The 19,432-nt window shown below is 38.7% G+C and overlaps 1 long non-coding RNA gene across 4 annotated transcripts; it reads left to right on the forward strand.

The window, feature by feature from the left end:
• Positions 1-3,057: 3,057 nt before the first annotated feature.
• LOC310888939 lies at positions 3,058-18,885 on the forward strand. Of its 4 annotated transcripts, XR_014576268.1 has the most exons (6): positions 5,801-6,007; positions 6,263-6,299; positions 8,753-8,835; positions 10,096-10,750; positions 12,219-12,584; positions 13,272-18,885. It is a non-coding gene; the product is annotated as an uncharacterized lncRNA (long non-coding RNA). The 4 variants fall into 4 exon arrangements; XR_014576267.1 differs by lacking the exon at positions 5,801-6,007 and adding an exon at positions 3,058-3,797 and having other exon boundaries at positions 12,219-18,885; XR_014576269.1 differs by having other exon boundaries at positions 5,808-6,007; positions 12,219-18,885.
• The last annotated feature ends 547 nt before the right edge of the window (positions 18,886-19,432 follow it).

Consider the following 19,432-nt stretch of genomic DNA (forward strand, 5'->3'; position numbering starts at 1 on the left):
ACTGGGAAAGGGCACTGTTGGAGGCACAAACACTGAATCTGCATGTGGTTCTCCAGGTTTTCTCTGGCTTTGTGGCCACTGTACTGTGCACAAGCGATCTGTGGCACACAGAAAACTTATCCGAGATATAGGTACCCTGAGTAGGAGTGGGTTTAGGGACCTGCATGGCTTATAGACTCAGGTAGTGCAATAGGGAAGCATTTGGCAGCTGCCAGATGCCTCATGCTTTCTGAAAACTCTGCAAGATGGAGACATAAGGGTTAGCTGGTGGAAAAGGTATACATAATATGCCTAATTTTCCTTTTGTTTCAGATATTTAAAATGCATTCCTTATAATATTTTCTTGTTGTAAAATTGTGAAAGATTTCTGTAATTGTTTATTTATTTATTTATTTTCCTTCTTTAGCTTTCCTACAGATTAACTGATCTTTCAGGAATTTCACATTCCTGTTCATCTAAAACATCTCCCTTATCCTGCATAAAGATCTTCGCTCACTAGAAAGTTATTGTCCAAGGTTGTTAGCCTTTCCAGGTATTTTCTTTGTCACTAGTGAAATATTGTAGTTGTGCTAATGACCTGGCAAAGGAAACCGCTAACCTAACTGGGGCATAAATGCAGGTGAATTTAATAAAGAGAAATATTGGCATTCTAGACCTTCACTGGGACCACCTGTTTTTTTGAATTGGATTGGAGACTGTCTGTGTCCTGCACTGGGTCTGCCCGTGTTGCAGCTGCAGTGGCTCTGGGGGCATGTTCTGGTCATGAAAATCACATTACCTGTATAGATGAAAGTGTTATATGCACCAGAGGACTGTCTGCTTCATATAGCCAGGACCAAACAACATATATGCTAGTGAGTGACCAAAATGAGCTGAGCAGCCAGTTTGACTACAACCTGGAGTAATCTCCCTTCATTTATTCTGCAATATTACCAGATCCTCAGCAGTGATGAAAAAAAATAATTCCACCTGTGGTAAATGAGCTGGGGATGTGGTTTCATATTACATGCATTTTAATGAGCTTTCCACAGCAGGTCTCAGGCGTAAACCCATCCACCCCTATACATCTGAGAAGAGAGGTGAGACATGCAGACCTTTCACACCAGACTCACTCATCTGTCATGTGTTCATTAAATACATGGTTGGTATTTTGTGCTCTTACATCCCCAGTCCACAACTCATGTTCACATTCATGTGGAATAGTGGGATGGTTCACTTGTGAGAAAAGGTAACAATTTTCTTGAGCCTGTGCCTCTTTGAGTTAGACTGTATTTCTTCATGGCTCATGGATAATGGGCTTCGTTGCCACCTGGCAACCAGACCATGAGTTAGATGCTGCCCCAAGCTGTGACCACAACACAGAGACACAGCTAAGACTGACAGGGCAAAGACAGGCTCTGTAGAGGCATGATATAGAGCTGGCCATAGCTATACCACTGTCAGAACATTCATACTCTCTGAGATGCTTAAACCAGTGGGTTTGGCACCTTGAAATCAGTGCTCGAGGAGAGAAGAAGTTCATAGCTTTCTTATAGCTGCAGGTGCACTGCATATCCACTTCTTGACAATGACTTATGCTGCTAGGAAGCAGACTACTCCACAGAAAGCAATAATAGAGTTTGGTTTTGTTTACTGACTTTCATAGTCTGAAGTGCTCTGAGCAACCTCCACAAATGACAAGTTAAATGTTAACAGTTCAATGTGCTGCACAGTTTCTTAGGTGAATTAACCCTTGTTAAAGGCTTTTCACTTGCAACTTAACAGCCGACTTTCCACTTATGCCTTTGTACACTTTCAGTTAAGCTTCTTTGACAGATTTTTCTGTAGACTTGGTGGTAGTAACATTTTCCTTGTGGGTTTTATGCTGTTGTCCTGACAGTGTAAGGCTCAAAGGTACCTGCAAGCTCTGATACTGCTGTTATGGTGGGCCCTCGTGGGAAGTGATGTAGGACATCAGTGATGGGCTCCCCTAGTAAAGCTTCAGCATATAAGCCTTTCTCATCCTGCTGTGTGCAATAAATGCCTAAGTAGGCAAAATTCAGTAGCCAGTATATATCACCAGTTTGGTGATACCTAAATTGGTACATCAATGTATTGCCAGATGAATGAGGAGCACCTGCTGCACCAGGGTATTAAAGATCACCAATGATTTCTACCAATCCCCCCTCTGCTTTCCCTTGAACTTTGTTCAAATATACAAATCAGATGTCAGAATCCCAATGTGTCAGTAATATATATTCCTATATTCCATCAGAAATAAGCTGCACTTATTTTTCTTAGGCTTTTTTCCAAAATAAATAAGTCTGGTATGATCCATGTCTCAGCAAAACCCTTTCTCTAATATCTTTTAAATTGGTTGGGCAAGTTGAACTGCAAATCATTAAGATAACTAAAATTTCATAACTTTGGTGAAACTTTCCATCTGCAAGAGATAGACCCCAACTATTGCCCCTCTGTGGCAGGGCACAGCGTTTCTACACTGTTAATCAATTAGCTGCTAACAGATATCCATGATAGGCAAAACATTTGCAATTAACTGACCACCTGTGGTTTCTAGTCATATTATCAACATTTGTTCTTGTGTTCCCACATTAGCAGGGTGTCATGCAAGAGCTAGGGAGTATGAATGAAGGAGTATGACAATGAGCAGGAGAAGAAGAACACATATTTCTAGGAAATCAGTTTCATTAGTTCTGCTGCTCATGGAAAAATGTAAAAAGTGGGATTCACCATAAGGTCCAAAACTGGCCTTTATGTCTACTCTTATGAAACCCGGTTTGTTCCTAATTGCAGATTATCTTAATGAGTCATCTCTCCTTAACTTCCTCTTCACCAGGGAAAAAATAACATTCAGGTGCATAACTCTCATTCTCATCTTACCTTTAGTTGGCAACCTGACTAGCTGTCACTCATATAAGTCTTTGGCAGGCTTTAAAGACTAATTAATGTACTGTATTATCATATCTGTTAGGTTGTTTATCACAATAATTGACAAGTTCTTATGTATCTCCTTGCCAGTCTTGTTGTTTTGGAAAGTATGATGAAATAATGTATGCTTAAATCTGCCTGTGGCTGGGTATTTACTTGTTGATAAATCTAGTGACTTTCTTTTCCTGATTATTGCATTTTAAGCTGTTTATGACAGACTGTCTGACATATTAGACATAATAAAGAGCCTAATAAACAATATTATTGAAATCCATATAGAAGATAGGTCAGAACTCTGGGAAGAAGAAAATAACTGTTAATTATAGATGGAAGGTTGGCTTCTGAAATTGCTGGAGGATCAGTTTTAAGGATGTTTGTCTCCCGTAGGTTATGAAAAAGTTGAAAGGGCATATCCCTATCAACAAATATGTACAAATTAAATTTGGAAATAAGTATCTGTTATATTCCTTTATCAAGTTATCAAGACAAATGAGATGCCAAAACTTAAACGTTTATCTTTAGTGACACGGTATTTTTCTGTTTTCTGCTTTTCTTTTCTTCCTCAAGTTTTCTCTTCCCCTCCAAGCCAAAAACATTTTTTCTTTCCTGTGCTTGGCAGAAAGCAAATGAGTCTTTAAATGGTTTCTAGATTCTTACTGATCCTTGCTAGTTCATAGTTTTGTAATCAAAAGAATCTCCTCTCAAGTGTAAAGGAACATAGTCTTCTAAAGAAATCCTGCATGATCACTTAGGAGGGTGTATTCGCTCTTTCTGTAACTTGTTTTTTTTCTGTCAGCTACAAGATACACTATAGTTTTAGAAATTCTTAATATGCTAAAAAGTGTTCTGCCGTTCACAGTCACTTGATGGTGAGTGCTGACTTTAACCTGTACAGGTTAATTTTATTTTAATTGGCCTGGATAGTTGCTAGGTACCTGGTGGTGGGCATATGTAGAAAAATAATTATTCCACACCTTGAAAACTATTGCACTTCAATATCTCTGCAACAAGAATAGTGACCTTAAATAGATAGGTAATTCAGAGGTGCCATCCTCTAAAGGTAAGAAGTCCTTGGCATTTTTCCGTCAAGCTTGCAAAGAGATTCACTAAAATATTCTTGCAACCGACATCCACCCGTGGATGTATACAATTCCACAGTGATCCTTGTGAGGGTTCTCATGTATCACATGCAAAAATAACTGGTATAGTCTGTAGAAATATTTCTAATGAATGCTCTGTTTTGGAAACAAAACAGATTCTATAACAGATGTAGCATTGCTATGTGTAAATAGAAGTTATATCCATAATCCAGTGTTTTTCAGATTGAGTGTGAGAAATAGGAAAACAAAGCAAAGGGACATCGATCCATGTCATGACACAAACTTACTGAACAGTTGGGAAAGGACTATTAAATACTTATGGGATAATTAGTAATGGTTAGAAACCACTGAAAAGTGTGTAGATTTCTGGGAAGCTCTGGAGCATGAATAGAGACATCCTAGAGCTATATCTGGAATCAGTTTATGATCTCTTTACAGGTCCCTAGAGAACAGAAGAAAGCAGATCTTTTCTTTATCTACTTGAGCCAGACAAAAATGTAGTTGTACAGAAACAGTAAATCAGTGGCAATTACTGCCACTTGTAGCAGTAGTCTTCTGTACCTGCCAACATCTGTGTGTGGTGCTTGGTGGTAGGATGTGTACAGAGCAGACAGCTGGGCATAGCTGTCTTCCTACTCCTGTTTTGTCTTGTTGATATGGTGAAGGCTGTAGATTCTCAGTCTGTTGGGATTCAAAGAATCGGGCCTTTCTCTGATACTGCTTGTCTGGTCCATAACTCCCTACAACACTAAGGCTCCCATATGGATTTCTTTCACCTTCTGTTTTAGCTCCATACTCTGCAGATTGCAAATAAGCCTGTTAAGTCTCCTGCAGTGATTGTGAGATACTTTAGCACCTGTCTCCTCACACTTGCCTACTGCAATGATATGTCTCACACAGTAGTGCTGCTGCTGCTACCTTTCCTTCCCTCAGGGCTCCCATCCACACACTCTTGACCAACAGCTCTGCAGTCTGTCCCCCAGCTGCACCTGGTGCGTAAGTACATATGGGCAGGAGAAACTGTGGCACTGTGCTCCATATGTCCCTGCACTCCCCTCCAGCAGGCAAACCCTACAGCCTCCTTGCTCATGTAGTAGATATGATCTCCCATTGCATGACTGGACACCCCTGGTCTGTGGTCCCATGTGTAAATCTCATATTTTGGCACTGAACTGCCCGGAGGAATCTGCAGAAGGAGCAATTGCTCCTGTGGGAGCAGGATGATGTTTTGAAGTATTGGATGATGTTTAACATCTAAGCCTGAAAAGCCTTGAGGAGAAGACATCTTCTAAGAATACAAATTATGTTTATACTTTTAAGCTCCTTCTTTGCCATTCAAAGTGTTTCAAACATGTTATTTAAGTATGGTAACAACCTCTGTGAGCAGTTTGGATATTTATACATCCTGAGGAGCAAAGGTGCAACCTTCCTTTCCCTCCTCTATGTACCTTGTTTGGTAGAAGAGAGAGATTAAAGGATTTATTTTATTTTATTTTATTTTATTTTCATAACCAGGGATTTATGTACAACAGCAAGTTGAAAACTGATGATTGACATTACTGGAGAATGGGATAGGGACTGAGTTGCTGGTGGGCTGTGACCTACCATTGTTTGTGGCTGCAGAGATACCCAGGCCCTTTATTTTCCCTGGGGTAAGAGCAGGGTGCAGCCTCCAAAATCATTGACAATGTTCTGTTTGGGGGGAGGCCAGAGAGGCTGAATGGATGTTGTTGTGATGGAGATGTGAAAGAAGGCTAGTATCTCCACAGCTGTCTTGAATTTCTCTGAAGGGACAGTAGCCAAAGTGACCATAAAGATATTAATTTATAACCTCTCAGAACTGACTGGCTGTTTAAACACTACATATGTTTGCATTGGTTGGGTCTAGGGTCAGAGCATTTATTTTGTACTTTCCTCTCTCCCTCTGAAATGTAAATGCATTTCTTCACGTGATGAGTGATTTACTTTAATCCACAAAGGTATTTCTGAAAGGATCCAAACACTTAATTTAAGCACTTGTTGGGTACTGTTTTTCATTTAGCCTTGTGAGTTATACTCCCAAAGAAAGGGGCCAGAATTCTTGAAATGTATTTATCTATCTAATGATGCCTTAGAAAAATATGCCACGTGGAGGTACTGGGGTCGTGTTGACTGCTAAGTGTTGAGAAACTTTACTGATACATCTCTTGGACTGTGAATTTTATATATTGTTCAGAATTCTCTTTTGTTTGCAGTTTACTGCACATGTATTTTCACCTTTGATTAATCTGTGTAAGTATCTCTGAATTTACAGTAGATATACTTTGTTTTTTAAGTAATAACATCTATTGCTTTTCTATAGTGATTGGTTCTTGTACTCATTTATATAGTGCTGACTTTTTTCACAGAAGGGCTAGGCAGCAGCTGTGTGTTCTTTTTTCTTTCCTATTAGATGTTTGAGTGTAAGAAATTGCTAATTAAGTTCCCTATTAGCTAATTTGTTTTGCAATTGAATCTCACTGAGTTTGTAAAAGGTGCTGTTACTTCTGAGAGTTTAGTAAATCAGGTCTTCTCACAATGGTTCAGTTGACTTTAATTCTAGCAAATCAAAACTCTCCTATTCACCAGATGCTTCTTTCTTTGTAATAGCATCTTTACATATAAACCTACATTTTTACATAGTTAATGTATTTGTCTCTGTTTTATTAAGTAAACATCATCTGACTTAATGCTTTTAACTGATATTTTTGCGATTGTGTTCACTTGCCTGAAGTAAAACATAGCGTAAAATAATAATTGTAAATAAGGATGCTGAAGACTTGGGGCTTGTAAAACCAATTGTGCAGTACTTCTGTAATCCTTGCAGGAATCAGCAACGTGTCAGGAGGAACTTTCCTTTCCTATCTAGATGTTTAGAGAGCTCATTTCAGAGTAAACAAGTTAGCCTCAGCCTATTCATTTTGGTAATGCTTTGAGAGGATTGAAAGGTGATTTCTGAAAGGAGAGGAAGATTATTGCCTACTGCAAGAGATCTGACTCTAGCACTGTATATTATCTGTTTAGGAACCAGATTAAGTTATCAAAGAGCAAATCAAATTTTAAATTTAAATTATGAATCAACAAAAGTAAATAGAAGATTAGATTTTTGAAATCTTACAGCAGTGTTCCTCTGACAGAAATTAATGGAAAATGGAAAATCAAATGGAATAATTAAAGCATACTGATGGATTTACAAATCAGAAGCAAAGAGTATTAAATCAGTTTCCTAAATTATTAAATTAAGTCACTAAATTAAAAATACTCAGGTGAAAGATATACTTATCTCTGTATTATGTTATTACCGTCTTTTGATTTTGATCAATTATTTTGTCAACTGCATTAAATCCTGACACCGGTAAATAATTTCTCAGGATACATTTAGATTACTGCTTTGAACAGAAGTTTCTAGGTATTAAGGCAATTAAATGATGACAATGATGATGACTTCATTACTATTGCAACACAAGTAATGATGATATCAGTCCCAAACACAATGGTGTCACTGCTAGTCCTTCCAACAGTAAAATGTAAGAGAAGTAAAGAATTGGTTAAGAATTTTCTTGTGAGATTACCTAGAGATTGTTTGAAAGGAGACAGGGGGCAGAAAACCCGAGGTCTGTTCACAAAGTGTGTTTGTCCATGCTCACCTATATCACTAGCTAGAATATTATGACAATCCCTATTTAAAACAAAATGTGTCCTGGTAGTTCTATCCATGGAAATGATGCATGGTAGCTATCATTTTCATGTATACAGGGGTAACAGATTAAACAAAACATTAAATACGTGACATCCAAATAGAGCATGATGTAGGTGCCAAGCGTAGGCATCTAATGCCATTTGAGACATCATAGGTTGCATGAGGCATCTATCTGTATGTACTGTCTAGGCTACCCACTGAGGCAGCTGCTGGTGGTAATCCAGCCAATCTGAGACACTTGTTTGAGGATGGAATGTGTTGCCTTATGGCATTGTCTAGCTTTCTGTTGACTTTGGCAAGAGTGTGAACAAGCAGCCTAACTTCTAGATGGCAGACATTCGGTGATTTAGAAGACAGCCAGCCTTAACCGCAGAACAAGACAGCTTGAGACAGTCAATGAAGCATTTAAGAATTTTGTCTGTGGAAACTCATATCAAAGAGAAAACACTGAGAAGTTGTTCTACAGTAACACTCTTTGCTTTTAATATGTAATTTTCAAACTTGAACATACTTAATGACTTCCTATGCTGCTCAGTCTTTAAAGGAAGCAAATTTGATTTAGAAATATTTATTTTTTGCAGTATATTCCACTAGGAAGCAGGAAAAGGTACTCTGTGTAGACTAAGAAGTAGGGATGAAGTGAAGGAAGAAAAAAATTATTTAGGGTCTTTGTCCCCTGTGCAAGTACACTCAGAAGCCTGTGGCTACCTTTGAGGTATGTTTATTCAGGTGTATCACATGAAGCTAATTCAATTTGACAACAGTGAAGAACTGATCCCACCTGTCCCAGAAATTAATGTTTTATACCAGAAAGCAAATATTTATGTTCTGATAAGGACTTTGTGATTGAAAAGATTACCTTTCTTTACCTTTTTTGTAAAGGAAAAGTTTTCTTAACAAGAAACTTGTAAAGGCTATCGAAGAGATACTGTAGTGTCTATTGAGGCTATTTTTTGTCCACTCTGGTTGTGTAACCATCTCAAATTAGAACTGTTTCTTTTATCAGCACAGATTGGATGTGTCATAAAATAGCTAAATCCCAGCTGGGTGGTCCCAGCATGGAGCATTTACGCAGTTCTTCAGAAACAGGTAAGATTTGGAACTGCATGGACTCAATACCTGTCTTGTCAGCATCCATTTTTGGATTACAAGACTTCCTGGATCATGGGGAGTGCATTGCTACTTCACAACAGCTAATGATAGTCTTGTGACTGAATCTAGTTCATCCTTTGGAGATACCTGGTTACAGTGCAAATCCACATTTTTAATTAATGGAAATAGTTTTAATGAAAACCTAGAAACACAAAAATATATTATTTTTGTCACACATCTTTGTATTGGAACTTTCTTTAATAATAGGTATATTTCTACTTAGGCTTACTTGGTGTTGGGTCAGTACAGAGAAAATGTACCTAGAACAATGGAAAACACTTTAGCAGACTGTTCTTCTACTTCCCTTATGTCAGGTGCTTGGTAGAAACTCCATGCCAGCGTGTATAACTTTGGAAAATGAGTTTTAATATGTAAAGCTAGATTTATAATTATACTTTAAAATTGTAAGTGGTGAATGTTCTTGTCTTGTACCTGTTTTATTAAAGTTTAAATAACTAGTAGAAATTCAGCTTTGATATAAAATACTGTACTTCTCAGTCTCAAGCTCCCTATGAAAAGACAGTGAAAAAATAAAATATACTAAGAAAACCATAATTGATAAACATTGTTCATGTCACATCTGTGTCTGCTAGCATTTTCAAATAACTTTGACAAGTTAAGAGAGAGAAGCAAACTGCACTTACTAGGATTTTTTATTTTTTAATTTGGTGAGACACTTAGATCAGCCCAGTTATTTCTGAAAAATCCCATGTATGGAAGCTTAGAAGCCTAATTTTAGATCTGTTATTTAGAAAATGAAAATCTGTGTGTATTTAAAAATCTAGTCATTCCATTACTCTATTGAAAGTTTAATCATTTCTATTTTTCACAGTAACTGACTTTATGTCACAAAGAAGGTTTTTTAGTGGGAAAACAAATACGCTTATTTGATTTAAGTATTTCTTTATAAACTTAACTTTTAGTGAAGTAGTAGTTCATATGAGTAAAGGTATATGTTCTGTTACATGTTTGTAGGTTATCAGACTTAATTTAAATATTTTGGTTTTTTTTTGACTGTAGTAGTACTGTGATATTACCAAGCAAAATCTTGCCAGTAGTGACACTAAAATAAAAATAAGGTTTGTTACATAAAGATGTTAGTCTAAAGTTACAACAGCCTATGAGATGTGATGAAATACAGTACCGAGATGAGTGATGAAAACAAAACAGTAAACATTTTTTTTTTTTTTTCTCAAGATGCAGCTCTTAGCAGAGACTACAATGAAGGAGACTACAGAGTAGCAAGCAAGGCACAACAGTCTCCTTTCTGCCTCACCCAGTCTTTCCTCAGTGCTGCCTGGCAGCTCTTCTTGCTTTGTGACTCGAGTATGAAGAGCACCTCCTTACTCCAGGCTGAGGACCATGGAGTCTTACAAACTGCCTGTTCACCAACTGTTATGAAGAGGGACATTTGACTGTGTTGGAGACAATGGAGGTTGAAGAAACCAATGGCCTTGAGCTCAAGGAGTGGTAGCTGGTAAATTTGTTCTGGGAAATTCTGCAGACACAAGCTTTTGGTGCAGATGGTTTGGGAGGGAACTCCCAAAATGTCTTGTTTTATAAAGAGTCTTAGGAGATCTTCCCCTTCTTTTTAATTTTGCTTTTTGTTGTTATTACAAATTTGTGTGAGACTCAAATACATATAACGCACACTTGGAGGAATTAGTTATCACAACATTGTACCCTAACTTCAGCCTGTTGCTACACATAAAATGCTGAACAATGTAAGAGGAAGTGAGGAAAAAGACCTGGTGCTGCTGGGTTTTGAAATGCTATAAAAACTTTACTGGGAAAAAGAAACGGAGTCATTTGTCATGGCTTCTAAATTGATCCTCTCTGCTGTTCAAAAAAGGTATGCAGTTCAGGCTTCGTATATTCAGGTCTAGAAATGTCTATGAGGGCACAGCTACGGCTGGCTGCTCCTGCAGGGCTGGGGAGCTGGATGGGAAGGTGTCACCAGTGCTGCCCTTGGGGTGTGAGATCAGCAGGCAGAGCTGGGGCAGCAGCAGGGTCCATCAACTGCCCTTGACATGGTGAGGGGGTAAGCCACAGCCAGGATCCATACTGAGGGACCAGTAGGGAGACAGGGTCAGACCCAGGGCCAGGGCTGGAGACAAAGAGATGATGTGGGGCCAAAGTTTATCCATTGGACAGAGACAGAACCAGAAACAGAGCAGAGGACAGGCTGCAATGTCTGTCATTGCGATCCATCTGGGAGGTGAGCTACTGCAGCACAGGGCTGAGATCCAACACAGGACGCAGAGCCAGAGTCAGGTCTGGGGACCTGTTGTGTCATTGTTGGGGCAGGCACTGATGTCCCCAGGCTTATCTGAAATGGGGTTCCTGGGCTTTTGGATGTGTGTTCTGTGTGAGTTTGGCTGTCAGGCCTTCTGGGGTACTCAGGGCCATGACGATGACAGGCATCTTACAGTGTGATTCTCTGCATAACTGGTGAGCTAATTTTATTTTTTTTCAGTCTTTGTTCTTTTGTTGTTGAATTTTCTTGGCAGTTATTTCACCCTCTGAAATCACTAAATTTGAATGTTGTTGATCTATGCTGCAAATGAGCGATTAGTGCTTAATGCTTGTCAGACATCACTGTGCATTTATCAGACAATCTATTTAAAATTGAAGGAAGCGGTTAGAGACAAACAAGTAGTAAAATTACCATGTAAAGAACACAGAGTTAATTAATCTCAAAAATTTCCAGTTTATCAAGATAAGCATTTGCAGCAACCAAAGATGTTAAAAAAAAAAACACAAAGTTTTTTACAAAATCCCATGGACCAAACATGCCACTGAGAGAAGAGTTGTTGGTTGAAGTATAGTCTAAAGAAATTTGTGATCCTGAAAATGAGACATTTTTAGTGTCATCATTACTACAAATATATAGTTTTGTATTAATTTTCATTCTGTTCCAAGCCTTGTGGTTACTCTTCTTGCAAATGTTATTCTCAGGACTGAATGTGAGTAAAGGGAGTCTTATTCCATCAGCATGTCTGTGATCCAGTGATAGTCAATAGGAGTCTTGGAAAAGGTCAGTCTTGGCCTTTAGCAAGCATACTGACATTCAGATACAATAAAACACTCATGGTTTCTAAAAGCAGTGGAATAAATTGGAGTGATGGGGATAAGAACATTATACTATGAGTTTCAGTGGAAGTTGGGTTGACCTAATATAATAAGTTGAACTGACATACGGCTAGAAGTATGTTGGGATCATTCTCTTGGGCATGAAAATATATGAACGCCAAGTTCTGGGGGTGATTCCAAAATGGATAGACAGGGCTTGTGGGATATAATGTCCTTGTTCCTTTTAGGTTATCCACATGGAAAATTCCTTTTTGATGCCAGTCTTGTGCTACTTTTCATCATGTAACATCACTGAGGGCTGACCAGCTGGAACAAGAGTATTGTCAACTTCTAAGAGACTGGAAGAATGAATCCCATTCATTACCAGAGCTGAACACAATTTGGATTTTTTGATGAGTTTTGTAAGAAATGAGGAATGACTAAAAGGCTGAAAAATACAAAACAAACAACAAATCCATAAACAAAAATTTATCACTGCCTAGTGGAAAATGTATGAGCAGGTAGTCTGATTTGCTTGTATGTTGGTGGTTGAACTAGTGGCTAACTGCTTTTATTTTCACCTAGACAGTACCAAACTGTTCGTTTTGGTTGAGGTAAGTCATTCTTCTGAAACTTTATTCTTTCTGACCAGCAACAGTCACAGAGGCATGTCACAAAACCTCATCCATGCTAGTTCCTTCTGTTTTCTTTCTTTCTTTCCTTCTTTCTCCTTGCAAGGAAATGCAAACTATGTATTTTTAAATTGGAGATTATCACAGTGACTGTGATCACAGTGGTACACTTTCCCAGTTCACAAATATAGGAGAAGCGTAGCAACTTCTCCCCCTCCTTCTTGCTGATGGTAGTGTGATGAAATGAAATTTTGTCTCTTTTCCCCAGCTCCAGACTTTCACTATCGCTTATGTACAGGGTCTCAGTTTGGTGTTTACCTCATTTGCCCCACACTTGAGATAGTCATGGCTCAAATCCAGTAGTAGTTTCATTTTTGTTTCCTGCGCAGAACAAATGGACATAAACTGTGCCAATTCCAGTTGGATGAGCTCTAGATAGCAACCCAATAAGCTAGAGGTGCAGAGCTAGCAAAATTCACATTAGCAGGGCTTTAGCAACAGCCCCATACCTTAAATTGTATCGTCTTACTAACCTGATGCCACAATTCATCTTCTTTTGTGTGATACAAAATTTATTAGTTTAACATCATGATTTATTTCTGAGGGTGTAAATTTTTGTTTGTACATATGTGAGATGGGATTTTTACTGTCATTTCTTTTTTCCATTAGGAGTCCCTTTTCTTCTGCTGGAGAATTGTGATGATTAAGGCTGGTTAAAAATTTTGACTTTCTTGACCCTTCTTGACCTCAAATTACATTTTAATCTAAATTTTGATGTTTTGCTCAATAGTGCCCAAGAGAGTATTACATTTTCTGCTTTATACTGCTCTTCCATTTTTTTTCCTTCATGTCTTACAAAATCATGTGTTCTATTTCTTTCTGATTTATTTCTTAATTTACACCACTTGTTTATAAATGCAGGAAAAAAAACTATTTTTTTTTTTATAGTTTCAGTTTTTGTCAGAATTTCTGTGCCGTGTTTGGGCAGTTTTTCTCACAGAACAAATCCATCTTATTCTTCCTTACCTTCAGATCTGAAATTTTGTACTCATGTTCTGTTAGGTTCTGCTGTACTGCGGGAATATTGGCAGGATGAGATGTGTATTTGAGGTTGTCAGTGAATCTTAGAACCTTTCCAAGGAAGCCTTGGGGGAAGGAAGCTTGTTCTTAAATTCTCAATTTCTGGTGTGTGGTTTAAAGTAGTTTTATTATTAACTGCAGACTTTTAATAAGGTGACAGCTGGTAGAATAATTTAATGGACAAGCTTGAAAGATTTTTTTTTTCCTTCTTCTTCCAGAAACAAACTGTTCAAACTGCAAATAAACACTAGTGGGTACAGAATCACACATTTCTGAGATGTTAATGTAAGTTTTTCAATTTGCATATTCAATTAGGGCTTGCTAAGTAGACATTTTAACCATTACAATTATGTTCAGTGCTATAGTCCTGAAATACCTTGGACAGTTCAGGATATTGCACACTACTTTCTGCTGAACAGTGAGGAACATGAAGAAAAACTGACTAAACTAAGGCCTGGGGAGGTTTCTAATTTCCTTCATGTTGGAATATAGTCGTTATTGTTTCCCTTAAACAGATGGAAATCTGCTGATTTCATAGGTGGATAAAGCTGAGTTGAGTCCATATAGAAGTTCAGGTTCAACTTCATGTACTAACTGAAAATATAAAACTGCATTCTGCAAAAAATAAAATTAAATAGTGCTTTTCAAAGTGAATGGCCTGCTGTGCTTGCTAATGAGAAAGTTCAGTAGAACCTGCAATAGTTTAAAATCATATGCAATCAATGAACATGAATCGTAATCCTCTTCCTCTCTGGGAGACAAATTTAGCAAAGGATTTAAGCATGTGGTTATCTTCATTCCTGTTAGTTAAGCATTTTAAACACTGGAGTTGATGGGACTGAAGTTTGTTCGCAAAACTAAGCACAAATGTTGATAAAAAGAAGTGGATATCCTTACTGAGACCCTGGGTAATCCAGAGATGAGGATGTGCACAGTGTACAGGGCCTAGTGATAATCAAAACTGGGGCAAAATCTAATGCTTTGAGTATAACGGCCAAAAAATTTTGTTTTCTTCATATTGGTGTAAAAACAGGAACATTGACTGAAGCTGAATATAGAAAGGAAGGGGCATATATTATCTGCCAGGATTCAGCAGTGCTTTGCAGAAACCTGCTCTATAAAGTGAGTGGAAGACTGTCCAGGGCGGTTGGCAAGTGCAGACTTGGTCCTCAATCAACATCCAGGTGACAAAAGACAGGTGACTTACTTCTTTCAGGTGCAGTGCTATGCTCACCCAATCCCAATTATCCTATATAGCCCAAAGTAATGTTCAGTGTGTGCCTTGGCTGGCAGATGGCATGACATAGGGTTGCATCCCCTAACACTAGCAATAAACGGTCCAGCAGCCAACTGTCTGACTGGAGATAAAACACTTGTATGTCAGCAGGACTCCTGGATTCAGGCTGCATGAGGCTGGCAGACCAAGTGTCCTCTTCTGGCAGTTACACTTTCTAGTAGTCTAACTTGTAAAGGGTATCTGCTTCCTCCATGCAACAGGCTGAAACAGAATTCAGCCTTTTGAATTGCAAGACTCACCCTGTAGGACCACTGAATTGTCTCACAGGAAAGTACAGGCTCTGCATTACCAATCTAGGTTTACTGGAACACCCTCTGAAGGCTTTTAGAAGCACCTGTAACTCTGTTTTTCCAAGATTACATAAGCATCTAATTTAGATCATTTGAATCACCTTGGTGGGGTGAGAAGTCTAAGTTTTAGGCGCTACAATGCTACACTTAGGTGTCTAAGTCTGAATATAGCTCACGGTATCTAATGGGTGAGTTAGACACAAATGTTACTAGTTCTAAATTGCAGTGCGAAGTTAATTTCAGGCTTTCATCACTTTTGACTAATTAGTTCAAATTTAATTTCACCCTTGCCAACTGGGGAAGGTAATGCAAAATATGCAACTTTGGGAATTCTCTTTGAATACTTTTTCTACAAAAGATCATGCAAGGCATAGACCTCACTGTAGAGAGTGGCCATAATCTTTAAAAGTGCTACAGCAAGCATGTGAGGAGAGGAATGTGTCCTTGGCTAAATCTGAACTTCTTGATGTCTGAATACCCTCTGTGGCTCCTTGAAATGAATGAAGATCATTTACATCTTGTTCTGTGCAAGACTGGGACAGCCAGGGATAGATCCTCAGCTGATGTTCAGTGTCATTGCACAATAGTGGAAACTTGCATATGGACAATGTGTAATGTCCTAGAATGCCCATGAGGAATGATGAATGGGTGTCCCCATTGACTTTAGTGGAGCTGGAGAAGTTTCTTCATCTGATTAAATCACCGGCATATGTTTTAATTGTTCAGTTTGACTGTACTCCTGTGCATATATGTAAAGGCTGTAGTCACCCCCTGCATGTCTGTGTATCTTTAGGCAGCTAGAATACTGCAAATTCTGAAATAGAAATGGGTTAGCCTTGCCTAAGGGATGCTAGAGCTGGTCATGACAAATAAGCCACCCAAAAGAAAAATAAGTATATAATAAAGGAGTGGGAAACAGAGTCCAAGCTTGGAGGTTACTGCTGTGTAATGTGCAAGAGGAAAGTTTTTTGCAGGCAGCCATTTCCTTATGTGAACAGAGAGACAGCAGATGTGTTCATACCCTCACTGAGACAGAGGACTAGAAAGTTCCTGAGAGACTGTCCAGACCTCAGAAACCATGTATGTACTTAGTGTTCTCAGGCAGTAGTGAGCCAAGCAGGGCTCAGTGGTATCAGCAGGGCTGACTGAGAGCATCTCTCACAGGGGTCATGCCAAGCAGAGCAAGAGATGCCACGCTTGGAGATAACATGGAAGTGCATTAGCTAAAAGGCTGAGCTGGTGATGTGCTGGGCAGAAAATGGCCTGGGGGCTCTGTTAAGAACCCATCACTGAGGATGAGTTTGTCAAGGTCCTGCTCTGAACTTCTCTCTTCAGCTGTTTCCACATAATAAGCTGATGACTGTTCCCACCTCATGTGTGCATAGAGATATATGCACATGCACACAGTTTTTATAGTCTCTCTTTTGCTTTACCTTACTGATCATTGCTTTGATGGGGAGAATTGGGCAGTGAGCAAAGCGGTACAGAGGCTTGTGTTCGTACAGTAACTAATTGTAGAGATCTCTGATTTTATGAGCCTTGGCATCTCTAACTGAAAAGGAACAGAAAAATTTAGGACAAAGGGTAAATCAGGGCTGGGTATTAACTGTTGCTGGCATACAAGTGCTCAATGATAAGTGAAGGAAACTACACAGAGTAGATCAATTTTTGTGAGGGAATTTTATTATTTTTTTTGTGTGTGTGTTATATTATTCTCCAGGGAAGACAATAGAGTATAAGGCTAATATTCAATAATCTATGATAACTGAGCATGATCCCAGCTGGGATCAGGATCAGGCCTGTTTGCAGGTGGTTCGGTCATCTACCTAAGCACTACAAGGCAGGATTTTGCTTTTATACCCCCTGAACCCAAACATTGAGCAAAGCTGATGGATGCTACACTTGCTGTTAGCTACAAGATGCACTTTCTTTGACAACTGGAGACAGGTGCAGTGTGCTGCCTAGATCCTCTGTCTCTTCTGGCATTTTATTTCATTCTGCCTTTATAGGTGGCCTTGTTTTTTTCTAAGACAGTCCTGTCACCATCCCTTGTCTCTTCTTCTTTTCTATTCTCTGTAATGAACTGCAATGTCTTTGCCCTTGTATTGGAAATGATAGCTTGAAAGAAGGAGAATTTATGCCTGAAAGTTTTTTTTTTTTTCTCTTCTGATTATATCAGCTGTCTAGTTAATAAGAATAACAATAATGATGATGGTGGTGACGATAATAATCTCTCTCTGTAAACTGCACCTATCTTTGAAGGGGACTGTGATTTTTAAGGTATTTTGTTGTTCTGCTTTTCTTGAAAGCTGTAGGATGCAGTGTTGATGTGAAAATGTCATTGCATGTTATTAAGAGAAAACTGAATTATGGTACTGACAATTAAAAGAGGCTGAAAATGTGTCTATTAAACTCTGTTTTGCACTTCACATTTGGGTGAACAGCTCTCAAGGGTTCTGTCTGAGCAAAGTAATTAAATTTGTGTCTAAGTTTAAGGTTGTGCTTAAAGCTGGAAACTTAAAAGGAAGTATGTGCTCAACAGACTTGGTTGTTTGCACTTCAGAAGAACCTTTAACTATTTCATATATCTGTAGTTTACACTTTCAGCATCCTTGTGACAATGTGGTCTGGTGCAAATCCAGAGTCTGTTAAGGAATCAGTCTCATCCACAGTGAACTCTGGGGAATATGCCTCATTAGCCTAAGGTTTGAAGGGAAGGTTCAAGCTCGAATGACCCATCTCAATCCCTAATTCATTTTATTTCTGTAAATGTGATGAAACTACTTTGAAAACATGAGTATTCCTCCTAGACCAGAGAACTGAAGTCATGTCCCTTCTTTTTCTTAACATATCTGCTTTTATTAACGTGTTCTGTCAAAGTTCTCACACCATCCCTCACTACCACAGTGTTTAAATACTTTCCTTGTTTCATTGACTTCTGTTTTGTCCAGTACTTTTGTATAGTACTTTGGCAGCAAATTGTTAAAGAGATTATTTTTTTAGTGTTTATGTTGCTGTCTGTATGTGGTTGTGAATGGAAGTTGCCATGTCTTCACCCTTATGAAAGAAATGCCATTGAGCTGAGGGAACAGAATTTCTTACCAAAAGTTTCAGCTACATGTTACAGACTAACTTGGAGATGCTAAATCCAGATGACTGATCACCTTTACCGAGGGAACCAAGATTTTGAATTTGGCCAACATTTCAGTGGGATGCCAGTGGAGAAAGTCCAGGGCACACTGGGTGGCCCAAAGGAGCCTGTCAAGAGACAATCTGCAGCATGCTGTGCTGTCTGGGGATGCACAAAACCAGATGGCCTCCTGCCCAGGCTCTGGGGCAGTGACACGAATGAATAGATAAAAAGTCTCTGTATGTAAGGTAAGGTCTGTTTACTAGTGGACCCTTGTCAGTGAGGAATTTGGAAATGATTCCTCATGGAAATATTTCCCCATACATCCATATTTATTTATTTATTTATTTTCCTGAAAACTATAAGGAGCTCTTACAGGGCTGTTTGATCTGAAAGGATGCAGTAGTCATGGTTTTCTCACCATGCTTTCTGTGCAGTGAAAACCTCCAACGAGAATAGGGCACTGGGGGCCCTTTCCCCCACCCCCCTTACAGTGTTTTTGAGTAAGAAAGTGCCTCTCACTACTACTTCATTGTGGTAGTGAAAACACATATCACCAGGCAATACTATCTTCTATCATTTTATAATGCACTGGAAAATTAAGCTTTAGAGGAAATTTAATGTGTTCATTCTTAGCATATTGTACTAAGTCCAAAAATAAACTGCCAACAGAAGTAATTCTATCACTTCATTTTACAATCAGAGCAACATTTTTGTAGCACTTAATTTAAAAATATATCTAACATACCGGTTGGCCAGTATTTCGTTTTCAGGTTCTGCTTGCCTAGAAGCCAGAGAGGAGGCAGTTTTGTCTGGGTAGCTGGATGCCTTGTGCTTCTTGACCATTATCAGTTTGGACAGAAGCATGGGAATTTGCAGCACTGTATGTTTTTTCCATTAAGGTGTGAGCAAAGATGTGATTATTTCTCCTTCAACCTAACTTTTTTTTTTTCTTTTTTCTGATGATCCTTGCAATTGTTGCCTTAAGTTTGGGTTCCTCTTTTGGCTCTGTGATAGGCTCCCATGCCATAAA

Source organism: Anser anser (genome assembly GCF_964211835.1).
Source record: "Anser anser genome assembly, chromosome: 1".
NCBI lineage: Eukaryota > Metazoa > Chordata > Aves > Anseriformes > Anatidae > Anser > Anser anser.